Here is a 14,892-nt window from a genome sequence, read left to right as displayed (position 1 = left end):
TCAGTGCAGAGAAAGCTGTTGATGTCTTGGAAGAGAATGACTACAAGAGGAGGAAACCCTGTTCCCCCCTGAGGTGACTCTGGTGTGCCTGGACCAGGACAGCGGTAACTTGGAGGATCTCCTGCTGTCACTGATACATTAGCAGCAGCTCCTCCAGGCTACCCTGGGGACAATGCCACTCTAGGGGGAGCAGCTTGGTTGCATGAGCATCACTTCTGAGAACTTAGTCCATGGCAAGTTAGAAAGGAAGACACTCCACACTGTAGATTTTCACCTTAGTATTGAGATGCTAGAGCCAAACAGCATCATAAGAGAAGTAATTTACTGAGGGGACTGAGGAGAGAAAGAGAATGTTCACTGAGCATTGATGTAAAAGTAAATGCATGAATGCTATGTCCTGAGGTTACTTTCTCTTTCATTGAGTGTTGTTTCACAAGTACTGTTATTCCTAAATTGTTGATCATCTTTCTTTTAGGCAAACAATTTCCTTTGATGCTTGTTTCATACAGGACTTTGTCTTTTTATTTCTGGGAGTAGCAGATTTCCTCCTCATAGTTGTGATATCTCTGGATCAGTACTTGGCCATTTGCAAGCTCTGCATTACCCAACCATCATGAACCTGAGGACTTGCTTCCTCTGGTCACCAGCTGCTTTGCTTTGGGCTTCAGTCTCATCACTGGTCTAGTGGTGAAGCTTTCCCAGTTATCCTTCTGTGACCCCCATGTCATCCCTCACTTCTGTGACCTTAGCTTCATGGTCCATCTCTCCTGTCCTGACACCAAATCTATTGAAATGTTGCACTTTGTCCTTGATTTGTGTGTCCTTTTGAAATCCCTCCTTATAAACATCATTTCATATTGCAACATAGTAATCACAGTCGTGCAACTCCCATCAGCCAAGGAGCGACAGAAGGCTGTCTCCACCTGCTCCTCTTACTTCATTGTCCTCTCTCTGATGTACAGCAGCTGTGTTTTTATATACATGAAACCAAAGGAAACAAACAGGCTGGGCTCCAACAGGAATGGCTGCCCTTGTGAACACAGTGGTGACCCCGCTGCTGAACCCTGTCACCTATACTCTATGAAACAAGCAGGTCCACCAGGCTCTAAAGGAGATGATATTCAGGATGCAAATATCAAGATAAATCACATGACCTTGGAGTGTAAAGCTTTAAAAACCCATTTGTCTTCATTCCAGGCAATGTAGCAGTCCACAGGGTCATAGTGGAAAGTCTGTGGCAGACCTCACTTGGTCTCTGTTTGCACCTCCCCAGCAAAGGAAGATCTGTTTTCTCAAGGCCATTTTTCACCTTGTTATGCTTGAGTATCTTCTTAAATATTCCACATACTGATGACAATTGATTTTAATAGCAAAATCCTTTACTACATTTTTATTCTTCCCTGTGACATATACCATGTGCTTGAAGTTTCTGATATTTTATAATTTATACTCTCTATTTCACTACACACTGGTCATAAACATGATTCAACAGAATTAGCAACTATTTACCAAAAGACATTTATATAATTAAATGGTGGAAAATCGTATATTGGGTTGTGATTATGAAGGAAATGATGGGCATAGTAACCAATGCTCAGGGTTACATTCCCTCCATATGTACTCCAAGGAAATAATGGTTATAGTACCTTTCATATTGGGACATATATGGTTTATATCAGATGTGCTCTTAGTTGCTATTTTTGAATAGCTCAGCTACACATGTATAAATCATTTCCACACTGAAAGAAATCAAACTGTATTAGCTCTCATACCATCCTCCAAGGAGCGGAAATATCCATAGCATCCCAGAGCAGATCAGTGCTTCTGATTTCTAAATAATTTATTCTAGCTCTGGCCCCCTCAGTTGCATAATGCATCCTTAATTTGGTTCTTATCCTAAAGCTGTTACTATAAAACATATATGTATATCAGTGGAAACGACCTCAGAGTCTCCCATGGTGCTTTCCCCAGGTTGTCTCTCACTGAACTGATTTGAGTGAACAAATGTGAAAGGACTCTGTAAACAGTATGTGAACAAAATGACAGCTTCAAATTACAGAATGGACAGAGAGCAGATTCCTCAGATTGTGTGATGTTGATTCTAAAAGAGTATGAATGACAAATATGCTGCCTGGGTCGCCATGCCCCCACCAATGTCCTGGGCAGCATGAGGAGTCAGACATGTTGGACCACTGTATGGCTTCTCAGCTGGAGTGGAGCAGAAGAGAAGGCAGAAACCTCCTCCTTTCCTCTCCTCCCCTACCTCCATCCCCCTCCAAACCACAAATGGAACACATGAAGTTCAATGTCGTTTTGAGTTTAATGTAATTCTTACTGTCCTTCGCATTCCCAGCCCCTTCCTTTATCTTTGATTTCAGTCCTGAGAATAAACCTCTTGTTCATGCTATTCAATTAGGTTCTCCCAGAGAAAGGATCTGGCTACAGGGATGACAGGAATGAGATGTCAGATAGTTTTCCAGGAGCTGAGGGAAAGAAAGGCTTTTCCTGCACATTCTTCAGCCAAGGAATTAAGGAAAGGATGTGGGTCATAGAGCTACAGCAATGCAAGGAGGAATTCCAAGACTTTCTCCAGGACTGGAGGAAAGGCCTGTTTTCCTTCAGTAGAAGCTGCTCTTTGCTTTCCACGGGGTGCCTGGATCACCTCATCAGAGGTTCTGTGCTGGGAAACCAATGCCAGTGACTGGCTTGCTTATTCTAAGATATACTGGGAAAAAAACCCTAATTTATTATTTTTTTATTTCTATTATTTTTAATTTTTATTTATTTGTATTTTATTTTTTACTTTATTATAAAACAAAAATATAATTATAATAAAGTATTATATATAAATACATTATATAAATTATAACAATATAAACAAATAACTTTATGTATTACTATTAATAACATTATTATCTTTATTTATATTTTCATTTCTTTATTTCTTACTTCTATTATTCCTCATTGGGCAATGGCAAGAAATTTTGCCCTTAGAGCCTTTATTTCATCCATGAGAATCACCTTTTCCCTTTGGGAGAGATTCCCACCTCTCCCAGCAACTCTTGCTCTAAGTAACCATTTAGTTCCCAGTGACCTCAGCCTGAAGGTGTCCTGTGGCATCAGCATCCTGTTTGCCTGGTCATCATCAAAGCAGCAATGAAGAGCTGGAATGTAGGAACACACTTCCAGTGTCACACAGTCTGCTTCTGTGTTAGGAAGTTTGAGCACAGCCTCCTGCTGCCCACTGGGGACAGTAGCATCATTCTCCAGAATGAGGTACAACATGGATAGTACCCTGGGTCTGCCCCATAAAGTTTGAAAAACAAATCCTGTGTCCTGCAACAGTGCAAATTTGTATTCAAGATAAAAATTGAAAACAGAGGCAAACCACTGATGACCTACCACTCTGCGGGCAGATGGTACCCTCCCCACAAACTTCAGCCTCTGCCAGATGCTTCCCAGAGACGTGCTTCTGCAGAGCATCTCTGTCCAGACCACGGTGAACTTGGAGAAAGCTGGAGGAGACACAGCTTCTCTCAGGCTTTCTCTACAAATGACATTACCAGTCACGAGCTGAGGGCAGCCCTCCCTCCCTCCCACTTTCCCAGTGTCTGCCAGTGTCCCTATCTTACCACATCATATTCTCTTCTCTGTGTTCTACTACTTTAAGTGGATTCCATTTTTTGTTTGTTTTTTAGTTCTTTTACCTACTAGAAACTTAAATGTATATTATTAAGATCCTTCTGAGATTTTTTTTATATAAATCTTGACTATGTTTAGACAAAGCTTAGCTCATGGGAGACACGAATACAGATACATAAATAAATGGGAGGCTTCATACACCAGAATTCCTTGTCCAACTCCATCTCTGACCATTCCAGACCACCAAAGAGATCACCTAGTTTCCTTTTTGTGAGGAGAAATGACACCTATGCATGTATATATTCAGGCTCTTCTGGGGGTCCTCATTGGATAGAGCAAAGCCAGAGTCTTGGTTTAAAAAATCAAAACTTTAAAGATTTCCAAAGGAAGTGGACTATAAAACAATTCAGTTTTCTACAAAATTACTCTATTGAGTTTATGCTGATCAGCTGAGTACAAATTCAGGAGAAAGAAACTAAGTTTCACTCTAAAGTTAAACAAACTTTTGTTCAGTTGGCTTGTTTTGCACTACTATTAACCAATCTAATAGGTACATTTATTTAAATTTAAAATGCCTTTATTCATATATGATAAATCATACTGAGTAACAAAAATATTTGACTCTCAGGCTCAGCTAAGAAATTCTCATCTCTTTTTTTTATAACATGTATTAAGAGACAGGAAAAGCCAATTTAGTGGACAATATTAACTAATTTCAGATATATGCTGAAGCTTGGATAAATTGTTGAGTTATAGATGAGCAGTAAGTGTGGGTATGTGGTGGCCAGGTGACGCTTGGGGCTCCCTAGGGTTTTTCACATAGGATGTGTTTCCACTGATTTACACTAACAACTTCCCTTCTGTGAATCTTCAACGTAACCAATTCCAAATCTTTCAGCTCCTGCAGAAGGGGTGATTTTTGTTTTTTTCAAGTTTTCTCCAAGTCATTGTTTTTCTAGCCTTGTTTCAGTGGCTGCTTGTTCTTTCAAGGTTCAGTTGCTTTCCACTCTTCTTTAGGACCTTGAATATTTCATCGGTCTCACAGTCTCCAGATGTTGACTGAGACACAGTGTTCTGTCTGTGGTGTGCTCCGTGGGGCAGGGGTGGATGCCAGATCTTGGTTCTTGTCACTTCCTGCTTCCTGCTCTGCAGTTTTCTTACCCTCATATTTCTTTTGATTTTTTAAGGGACATTCTTGATAATGGCTTATCATTTCCTGGTTGTGATTTTCTTATTCTGGCATGGTTTGTTCTCAGGCCACTTGGACTGGTGATTAGTTTATTTCTTAAAGCTGGGAATCTATCAACCATTGCAAATGTATGTTCCTAAGTGGGTAATTTGCTTGAAACTGTTTTTATTGGAAATAGTCCATCCAAAAGTGGTTGCCAGTATAGGGCTAGCATAATACCAAAATTTGTACCCATTATGAACACACAACTGGGGAGTATGTGTGGCTGTTAAAACACGCTTTCCATCTGGGCACCAAGCAAAAGATGTAGGATCAGAGGCTTAGAAAGACAGTTGCGTTTTTTAACATCCCATGATTGCCTTTGTCCCTCAAATTTTAAAATCTAGCTAGCATTTATATATGGCCATGAAGACTAATGCACCAGGTCCAGAACACAAAATCCCATTTCACGTTGAAAATTGTCTCTTTGGCAGGCACACATCCATACATAACATAACGTTCAGTAGATCCAGAATTCCAAATTGCATCACAAGTGAGACTGTGCTTTGTGTTTGAGCAGATTATAGCACTTTCTCTGTTTGTTGCAAGGTAACAAACACAGCATTTGCTCCCTGTAGTGGGAAGTTCCTCTGTCATCAAATTTGTTCAAGCTATTACAACACAGCAGTGGCTTTTTAATTCCATAGCATCATAACTTTATCATGAAAGAATGACTGTTGGCTAAATCTGCATGAGGTCCCCCAAAGTTGGGGGTTCAGGTATAACCTCACAAATGCAGGTGCACCTTTACTACCTGGAGCATTAGACAGTCCCCAGGTGTGACTGGAGTCCAAATGAAGACACATAATAATAATTAATTTTTTTGGAAATGCAAATTACTTGTAATTTTATTAAAATTAGTTCTAAAGAAGTGAACTTCATGGTTAACATTTCATGCACAGAGTCTCATCATCTGACCGGGATGGATACTAACTTTGCATTTTTTCTGAATGAAAGACTCCGAACATCCCAATTTTCACATGATAGAGTTGCAGGTTGTGTCTCCTGGGGGCACAAATATGGGAGATGGGGGAGTGTAAGTCTTTTATGTTGCCAGAACATTTTTTTGTGATAACTCAAAATTGCTTTTGGAGGTCAAAGAGGTGTAGTAATCCTGTGTTAGTGACATTGGTAATATTTATTGTTTTTTTCCCCTTGTCTCAGCAAACAAGATCCTACCCATATTAAAAGTGTATGCTTTACAATTTATTCTGAGATTCCCTTGTAAACACTGTGCTTTGTGTAAAATACGGTGGTCTATTCACCACAGAGAGACCTTCAGAACCTTGAATGGGTTCATATACTAACTGCAGGGCTCTGGAGACATCACTACCTCTGAAGCCATACCTTATTCTTCAGGGTGAGGCATGGGCAGCCCCATCTCCTGGAAAACAGTTACATTCATTTTCAATGTCCCTTAATGTCATAAGTCATCCTATTGCTGCTGGGTCTGTGATCTAACTTGGAAGAAGTCAGTGTGTGGGTCCTTTTCTTACTGTGGAGAACTAAGGGAAAATACATGGGAGAATACAAAGTCTGTACAAGGAGTACAGACTTTGCTCCTCCTGTTTCCCTTTGGTTGTACTCATAAGTCCAGGGTGAAGCTCTGAGAAGCAGAATCTTAGAGCCCCATTCCATATTCTCTGTCACTGCTTTTTGACAGATGGCTATGGAAAGTACCACTAGTCTTTTAGTGGGAGTCTGAATGAACCAGACTGGGAGTAAGGAAGTAAGCTGTGTGGACCAATGAACAACAGCTCCTCCAATATGTACTCACATCTCATTCACACCCACCCACAGAGGATGTCTAGCACCATAACTTAACATTTCAGCTCCTTCAAGGCAGGGACTGACAACCCTCCTTCCCCACCTTCCAGCCTGAGCCTTCCCCTGGCATCCTTATCTCAGGAAGGGTCACTGCTATCGATTATTTGATCAATAGAAGCATCTAAGAGTTTGGCTCCGTAGTCTTCTTTCATCTCTCTTTCCACAAAGAATCCATGGTCAGATCCAAATACACCCCATGCTCCTCCATGTCTCTGCCTTCATCGCCAGCCTCCATGGAAAAGCACCACCTTGTCTCCCCTTCTCCCTTGAGTTGCCTGTCTCTGTCTTCCTCCTCCAACCACTTACCATACAACAGCAGAGCAACCTTGCCACTGTGCCTCCAGGCCCATTTCTCCACTGTTTAAAGCTCAGTCACACTGCCCATCGCCCCTACAGTAGACCTACACACCTGCCACTCCCTTGCTTTCCAGCCTCATGCAAGCATCATTCTTCCTTGCTTGGTACCCAGCCAGCTCCCTTCATTACTGTGAACACACTGTGACCTTTCCCACATCTGTTTGTACTGTTCCCTAGGCTTGAAATGCTCATCTTGGCTCTTTATGTGACTACTTCCCTCTCAGCCATCAGATTTTAGAGGCAATGTCATCCTTTCCAAAGTGTCCTCTCCCAGTTAATATCCTCTCACTGCCCTGTTACTTCCCCATTGGTCATTATCTTGCTTAGTTGTGTGTTCACTTCTCCATTGCCTATCTTCCCCAACAGAATGCAGGCTGCGTGAAGGAAGGAAGCTTGTTAGACTTACTCACCTCTGATCCCCAGCCTGTAACACAGAGCCTGGCACATAGTAAGTGCTCAATGTGTATTTGTCAAATGAATTAATTGTCTGTTCCCTTGCCCTCAGTGTCCAACATGCTTGGAAAATAGCTATTGATTGAACAATAAATATGTAAGTGAATTGATAAATATGTATGTATTTTGATTGTTCATCCTACTGTAAATGCCCTCCAAGCATGATGAAGCAGCACCTGGGCACAAGAACACCTGTTCCCACACTTCCTCCTGGTTCTGCTCCCATGGCAGCACTGTTTATAAGTGGGTTCCCTTTGATTATCTCCAGAACAAGAATGAATCATGTGTAGATAAAAGACATCATGACTGTGGAATCCTGAACTCTCTCCTAGCTTGACGTTTTATTTTTTTCTGGAAATGAGCCTGTGGATGGGGACCCTGAATGAGAGAAAGTTCTGATTTTCCTTGTATATGGTGTAGATGAAAATGAAAATGAATCCCTGACCTGGTTATACCTCTGACTGGGTTTTCTACTCCTGTGCATTTTCTCCAGTTGGGGGATTCTGTGAATTAGTGGGTCTCAGGGAGAGCCAGAGCATGGGACCAGAGCTGCCTGGAAGCTTGTCAAGTGATCCACCGGGGGAGGTAAGTGGCGATGGGAATGGTCCCCAGATGAAGTAAGGGGATGTGCCACTTAGCCACCAAGATCTGCCTCCAGATTTGCCTCTTGTCTTCCCTTCCAGGGACTTGGTCTCTAGCCCTGACCATCCTCACCTTCCTTTGGAGAAGGCTCCTCCTAAGACTCATGGTAAAGTAAGACATGTCCCTCCAGATCTGACTCCCACCCCACAGGTCCCAGAGACCAGCCTGGATGAGAAACAAGAATGCTCTCCTGACTTTCCAGAGCTCCCCCTCCTCACAGCTGTGCACTGGGGCCTGTCCATGGAAGGAGCCATCTGGGCACACCAGGAAGGGTGGCTGTTCATAATCCTGCATCCGAGTATTCTGTCCAGTTAGTGAAGCTGGGCTCCTCCATGGGGACCCTCACGTGTCTGTTCTCCCAGGCGCCTGACTCTGAGGGAGACCGGCTTTCTCCACCAAGGGTCAGACTCCTGGTTTGTGTCCTGAAGCTGCTTCACATGTTCATACTTCTGGCTCCTTTGGTGTAACTCATTGCTGGTGAAAACTTGGCACATTCCACATCTCTATCCAAGTAACTGCTTTGTCTTAAATTTTGGGACATCTTAAAAATCAAGTGTTAAAATGAATGTGTGTGTGTGTGTGTGTGTGTGTGTGTGTGTGTGTGTTTGAAAGAGCATATGGGAAAATCCCTTTCCCTTGGCTATTGATAATTCTTCTGAGGCACTAAAAACACAATGGCCATAACTCTCATCCATACAAAAAGTGCCTAGTGCAGCATTTCCTTATTTCATACTTTCTTGCTCTTAAGTGCTCGCTGTTTGGATCTGATCTGATAATTTTATTTAAATTTGAGTTTTACTGATGAGTCACAGGGACAAAATATATGGTGTGGGGAATATAGGCAATAATAATGTAATATCTTTGTATGATGATGAAGGTGGTCAAAAGGTACAAAGTTCCAGTTATAAGGTAAATATAGTAATGTGATGTACAACAAGATGTAATTAACACTGCTATATGTTATATATGAAGGTTGTTAGGAGAGCAAAAGCTGAGTTTTCATTACAAGGAAAATTTTTTTTCTTTTTCCTTTATTTTGTATCTACATGAGATGATAGATGTTCACTAAATGTATTGTAATCATTTCATGATGTATGTAAGTCAAATCATTATGCTGTACACCTTAAATCTATAAATCTATATGGTGCTGTATGTCAATTATATCAATAAAACTGAAATGAAAGTTTTTTTAAATTAAAAAAATTAATAGTTGAGTTTTACTCAGATTTCACACTTATTTGAGCTCTTTCTCTGGCCAAGGACTGTGACCTCTGTGGTTGCTTTTCCCACTTTGTAAAGCTGGACCAGAATAGCGCCTGGTCCCCGTGGTGCTGCAGGTTCTGGTCATAGACATCTATCATCATGTCACAAGGGCCAGTCCAGAAGACCCTAACACCACAGAAGATATGTCACGTGGTTTGTGCAAAGTCCAACACCAACTGACACCTGGCTGTCCTTTGCACTTCATCCTCTGTCACTCAGCAGAAGCCTGGCACCCACAAGGTGCTCTGTAAATGCTTATTGAATGAACATTCCCAGTCTCCTCTACTCTTTCTGCCACCCACATTTTTTTTTTAATTGAAGTGTATTCAGTTTACAATGTTATGCCAATTTCTGGTGTATAGGATAATGTTTAAGTCATACATATGTATATATATTTGTTTTCACATTTTCATTATATGTTACTACAAGATATTGACTGTAGTTCCCTGTGCTATACAGTATAAGCTTGTTGATTATCTATTTTATAGATAGTAGTTAGTTTCTGCAAATCCCACATTCTTAAGATTCTCTGGCTACATCATGTTCTTTCATGAGTTTGAATCTTTGAACTAGCTCTTCTGTCTTCCCATGTTGCTTTAAGAATCCACATCTTCCAGTTTCACAATCATAATGTAACAGGGAAGAACAAGTCTGACTCCATATTGGATGTTTCTTTTACTTTCACCTTTGTATTCTATTGCTTTTTCTGCAAGTTAATCACTAAAGGGATGTTGCCTGTATGCTTAAGTTATACATAATGGCCCATCCCTGGGAACTCTACCTCCCAGGTAATGGACGTTAAGCTAAAATACCTTTGTTTAGCTCACAGGAAACATCCTGACCAGGCCCACCTGTGAATGCCTGCAGGAAGGAAGAAATTAACACATTCCCTCTGGAGTCTGCCTGGAAACAGGAAATGTTTGACTTTACTCCCTCCTCTTTTAGTATAGAAGAATCCTGAATTCTAACTCAGGCAAGATGGTTCTTTGGGACACTAGACCACCATCTTCTTGGACTGCTGACTTTCTGAATAAAGTCGCTATTCCTTGTCCTAACAACTTGTCTCTCAACTTATTGGCCTGACATGCAGCAAGCAGTAGGAGCTTGGATTCAGTAACAGTAAATTAGGTCCATGTGTTTATCTGTGAGATGAAGAAATTAGAAAAAGTCTGCAAAGCAGTTGGAAGACTGAAAATGATGCCGTAGATAGTCCCAAGACATCAAGGAAATTTTGGATGATAGGAGACTGATGGCATTGGAGCCAGTGATTTCCAGATTTTCAGGATTAAGCACTGAGAGGGAAGGGATGGGTTTCCCCAGAGAGCCCGTAAACCACCCAGCTTAGAGCAGCAAGGCTGGGAGTGCTAGGGACCATGCAGAAAGTATGGTCATAGGGAAGGACTTTGGGGACTCTGCTAATGGCTTGCTGAGCTTCCCTTTTGTTCAGCCTGTGTGTGGAGGAGGAGGAGGATGTGCCTACAGGCTTTGAGCCCTAGTGAACAGGGACACAGGGAACCTTGGCTGACTCTGGTGTGCACCATAAACCAGGAAACACCAACCCAATGACTCGGCCCTGCAGGGAACCCCTAATTCTCCCAGGAGCTGAGGAAGATTGGTTTAATCTATACCTATGCAGAAGGGAAGATATTTAAAATTTACTAAGTGAAAAAAATGAGTCACAAAAATTATTCACATATAGTGCACATGCACACATAATCATGCACACCCCTTGAAGAATAGTCACCTCCACACAAACACAGGAGTCAGTAAGTGGACATTCTCTTACAGGTGCTGTCTTATTTCTTGTCCTGTGTGATGGTCCTCTGATTACTGAGGAGCTGGCTGATTGTGACTCACCTGGTGGGTGTATGCTCCAGAAAACTAACCCCCCATCCTCTGCCAGCACATTCCACATCTCTGTTCCCCATCCAGGGTGGTTCCATTCTTGCCCTGCAGCCTATCTGCGTCCTAGGATGTCTATGATTTCTCAAAAGAGTCAATAGATTGTTTGTAGGATATTTCCATTTCATTGAACTTGGTTTGTTGGAAAAACGTTTGACTGACAATTGAATTTTAACTGAAGTATTACTTGTGTCAGTGAAGTCTTCTTAGGGTTTTTTCCTACTTCTTTAAGGGCCTGCAGAAAGACACTTGTATTTTCTTTTAAGGTTAAAAATGACCCAATCTCAGCCACCACATCCTGGCCTCTTTCTTCCAGCCTCTGCATGACCTCTGGCCTGTACTGGTACCAGGGTTCAGATGACAGTCTATCCTGCCTGGTTCTGGGTCTCAGGGGATACCAGGTTCTGAGGACTCAGCCAGAGTTTCCAAGAATATCCCTAGGGAGATTGGCACCCAAACAACTATTTGCCTGACTTGACTGCAGCCCCAGGCTGCCTTCGAGGTATTTAGAGTACAGCATGGGTGCCTCTGACATGGCCCCAGATGTGGGGAAAAAATATGCCAATTCTCAGGGGCAAGTTCAGTGACGCTCGAGTGGTGCCAACAGAAAAGTGTGCTCACCTCTCCCTAGAGCATCCTCCACTCGCAAGAGCCCATAGGACAACTGCAGGCATCACTTCGGGGGAACTACTGCTCAGATGACACATGGACAACCAGAAAGTTATCCTGCTCCTGTTTTCTATAAAGGGGTAGGCAACACCTGAATTCATACCATCCCAAGATGATCACCACTAATAGTCTCAAACCAACCCTTCATGTATATCTTGAAGCACTTGTATATATACACACACGTAAACACATGTTTGTGTGTGTAAATATATACCTTATGGTTTCATATAAGTGGTCAAAATTCATCCTCACAGCCATTCTGTGAAGTATTCTTATTTTTATCTTAATTTAACAAAAAAGCAAATTGAAATGAAGAGTGTTTAATGACTTGTCCAGGCCACAAAACTGCTAAGTGGTGGAGCTGGGATTTAAACCTAGGTAGAGTTACCCCATTTTTTGAAATCAAAGTATAGTCAGTTACAATGTATCAATTTGTGATGTATGGTATAATGTTTTAGTCATACATATCCACATATATATTTGTTTTCATGTTCCTTTTCATTATAGTTTATTATAAGATATTGAATATAGTTACCTGTGCTATATAGGAGAAATTTGCTTTTTTAATCTATTTTATATATAGTAGTTAGTATTTGCACATCATAAACTCCCAATTTATCCCTTCCCACCCCCTTCCCCCTGGTAACTGTGAGTCTGTTCTGTTTTGTCAATAAGTTCATTAGTCTCTTCTTTTTTTTTTTTTTAGATTCCACATATGAGTGATATCATATGGTATTTTTCTTTCTTTTTCTAGCTTGCTTCACTTAAAATAATGATCTCCGGGTTAATCCATGTTGCTTGGAAATGACATTTTATTCCTTTTTATGGCTGAGTACTTTCTCATTATATAAATATATCAGATCTTTATCCATTCTTCTGTCAATGGACAGTTTGTTTCCATGTCTTGGCTATTAAATATAGTGCTGCCATGAACTGGGGTGCATGTACCTTTCCAAATTTGAGTTCCCTTCAGATATATGCCCAGGAGTTATCCAAATTTATCTGTCTTTCCTATGGCACTGCAGCTCCATTGTTTGACTACAAGGGTCCTCAGGTTACTGGAATTAAGAAAAACCTTGGCAAACATGGACAAAGGACTAGGGAGACACACCAGGCTCTACTGCCACCACACTCTACTTGACTATGATTGATTTCACCTGTATTTGATATTCTTTTATATTATTTTAATATCACCTATGGCTTTAGGTATTCCTTCTAATTTTTTGAATCTTTTATTTTCTGTTTCCCTTTAGTGTGCAATGTATTAATCAACTTTTATCTTATTTAAAAAATCTATGGATTGGTTGAATAAATCATGGGTGTACACAGGGTTGAACTTCAAACATTGCAGATTAGCTAAAGTCTTCTTCAACTATCAATTTCAATCCCAACTTTCTCCAGGGAGGTAACTGTTAGAATTTTGTATATTCCCTTCTAGACCTTTTCATATAGATACAGAATGATATTTTGTGGTTGAATTGGTTTTAGTCAGCCTTTTAAAACTATAAAAATATTTAAAGCCAAGCATTGTCCTTGAATATGGTGTTAGTTGTGAGACATAGACATTGGTATGAAACAGTCTCCTTTTCACTGAATTATAGGTAATCATCTATATGTAACTTCCCTCTTTGATTCAGGGGATAGCTTAAGGACCTCTTTTTGAATTTTCAGATGGTATTTTAGTCATCTTTTGGTTGTATTTGATTTTGTTGAATAATGACTATGAACACTACTGTGCAACCTCTACTTCTGGAAATTCATTGAGATTTTCTTTGTGATCAATTGCCTGGTTTGCTTTTGTAAATATTTCATGAAAATAGATAAGAAAACATTCTCTGTAGGACTCTAACAGACACCATTCTATATATTCATAATCAAATTCCCTTGATTATTATTAAAATCTTTACCTGAACAAAAGAAATATATCAAAATCTCGTATGATTGAACTACTTTTAAATGTTTTAAAATTGTTTACATAAATTGTTATTTAGTTTATTTAACTCCTGGGTTGTTTGGTATAAAAAGTTTTATGACTAGTATACATTTTTATGAATTATATATTTTATGATTGGTGCTATTATTAATTTTATCTATGTAAAGGTTTTGCCTTAAACTTCTACTTTATCTGATTTTAACATTGAGTAACCCTGTTTCTTTTGTGTTGTAGTCTACTTGTTATGGTTTTGCTTATCCCCTTATTTTCAATCCACCTTTGTTTTTTGGGGTTTCTTTTTTTTGCCATTTTTAATGTTTTGTTTTGAGATAATTATAAATTCATTGGAATTTGCAGATAATACAGTGAGGTTCTTTGTACCCTTCATCCAGTTTCCCACAATGGTTACATCAGGAAATTGACATTGATACAATGTGTGTGTATGGTTATATGTCACTTTATGGCAGATACAGTTCATCACCATAAATATCACCCCTATGTTGAACCTCTGTACTCATCACTACTGCCCTCTGCCCCACCAGCCCTAACCCCTGACAGCCACTAGTGTGTTTTCCATTTCTATAATTTTGTTATTTCAAGGTTGTTATATAAATGGAATCTTACAGTATATGATCTTTTCAGATCGACTTTTTTTTTTTCCAGAATTCCCTTGAGATGCAAGTTATGCATGTATAAATAGTTTTTTTTTTCCTGCATAGAATTCCATGGTATGGGTGTTCCACAATTTGTTTAATCATTCACTGACTGTAGGACATTGGGGCTATTACAAATAAAGCCACTATAAACAATCATGTATAAATACTTGTGTGAACATAAGTATTTATTTCATTGAGATAAGTGCTCGGGAGTGCAATTGCTAGATTATGTGAAATGGGTATGTTTAGTTTTTTCTTTAAACTGCTGAACAGTTTTCCAGAGTGGCTGCACATTCCTACATTTCCATTAACAATGTGTG

The 14,892-nt window shown here is 40.2% G+C and overlaps 2 pseudogenes; one reads left to right on the top strand and one right to left on the bottom strand.

Moving 5' to 3' along the window:
- The first annotated feature begins 387 nt into the window (after positions 1–387).
- On the top strand, positions 388–1,084 carry LOC116277950 (olfactory receptor 6C75-like; annotated as a pseudogene).
- Positions 1,085–4,944: 3,860 nt separating this feature from the next.
- On the bottom strand, positions 4,945–7,047 carry LOC140699508 (eukaryotic translation initiation factor 2A pseudogene; annotated as a pseudogene).
- Positions 7,048–14,892: the final 7,845 nt, after the last annotated feature.

Source organism: Vicugna pacos, chromosome 11, assembly GCF_048564905.1.
Source record: "Vicugna pacos chromosome 11, VicPac4, whole genome shotgun sequence".
Taxonomy (NCBI): domain Eukaryota; kingdom Metazoa; phylum Chordata; class Mammalia; order Artiodactyla; family Camelidae; genus Vicugna; species Vicugna pacos.
The sequence above is the reverse complement of the archived record's forward strand: the minus strand, read 5'-3'. Positions and strand labels throughout refer to the sequence as shown.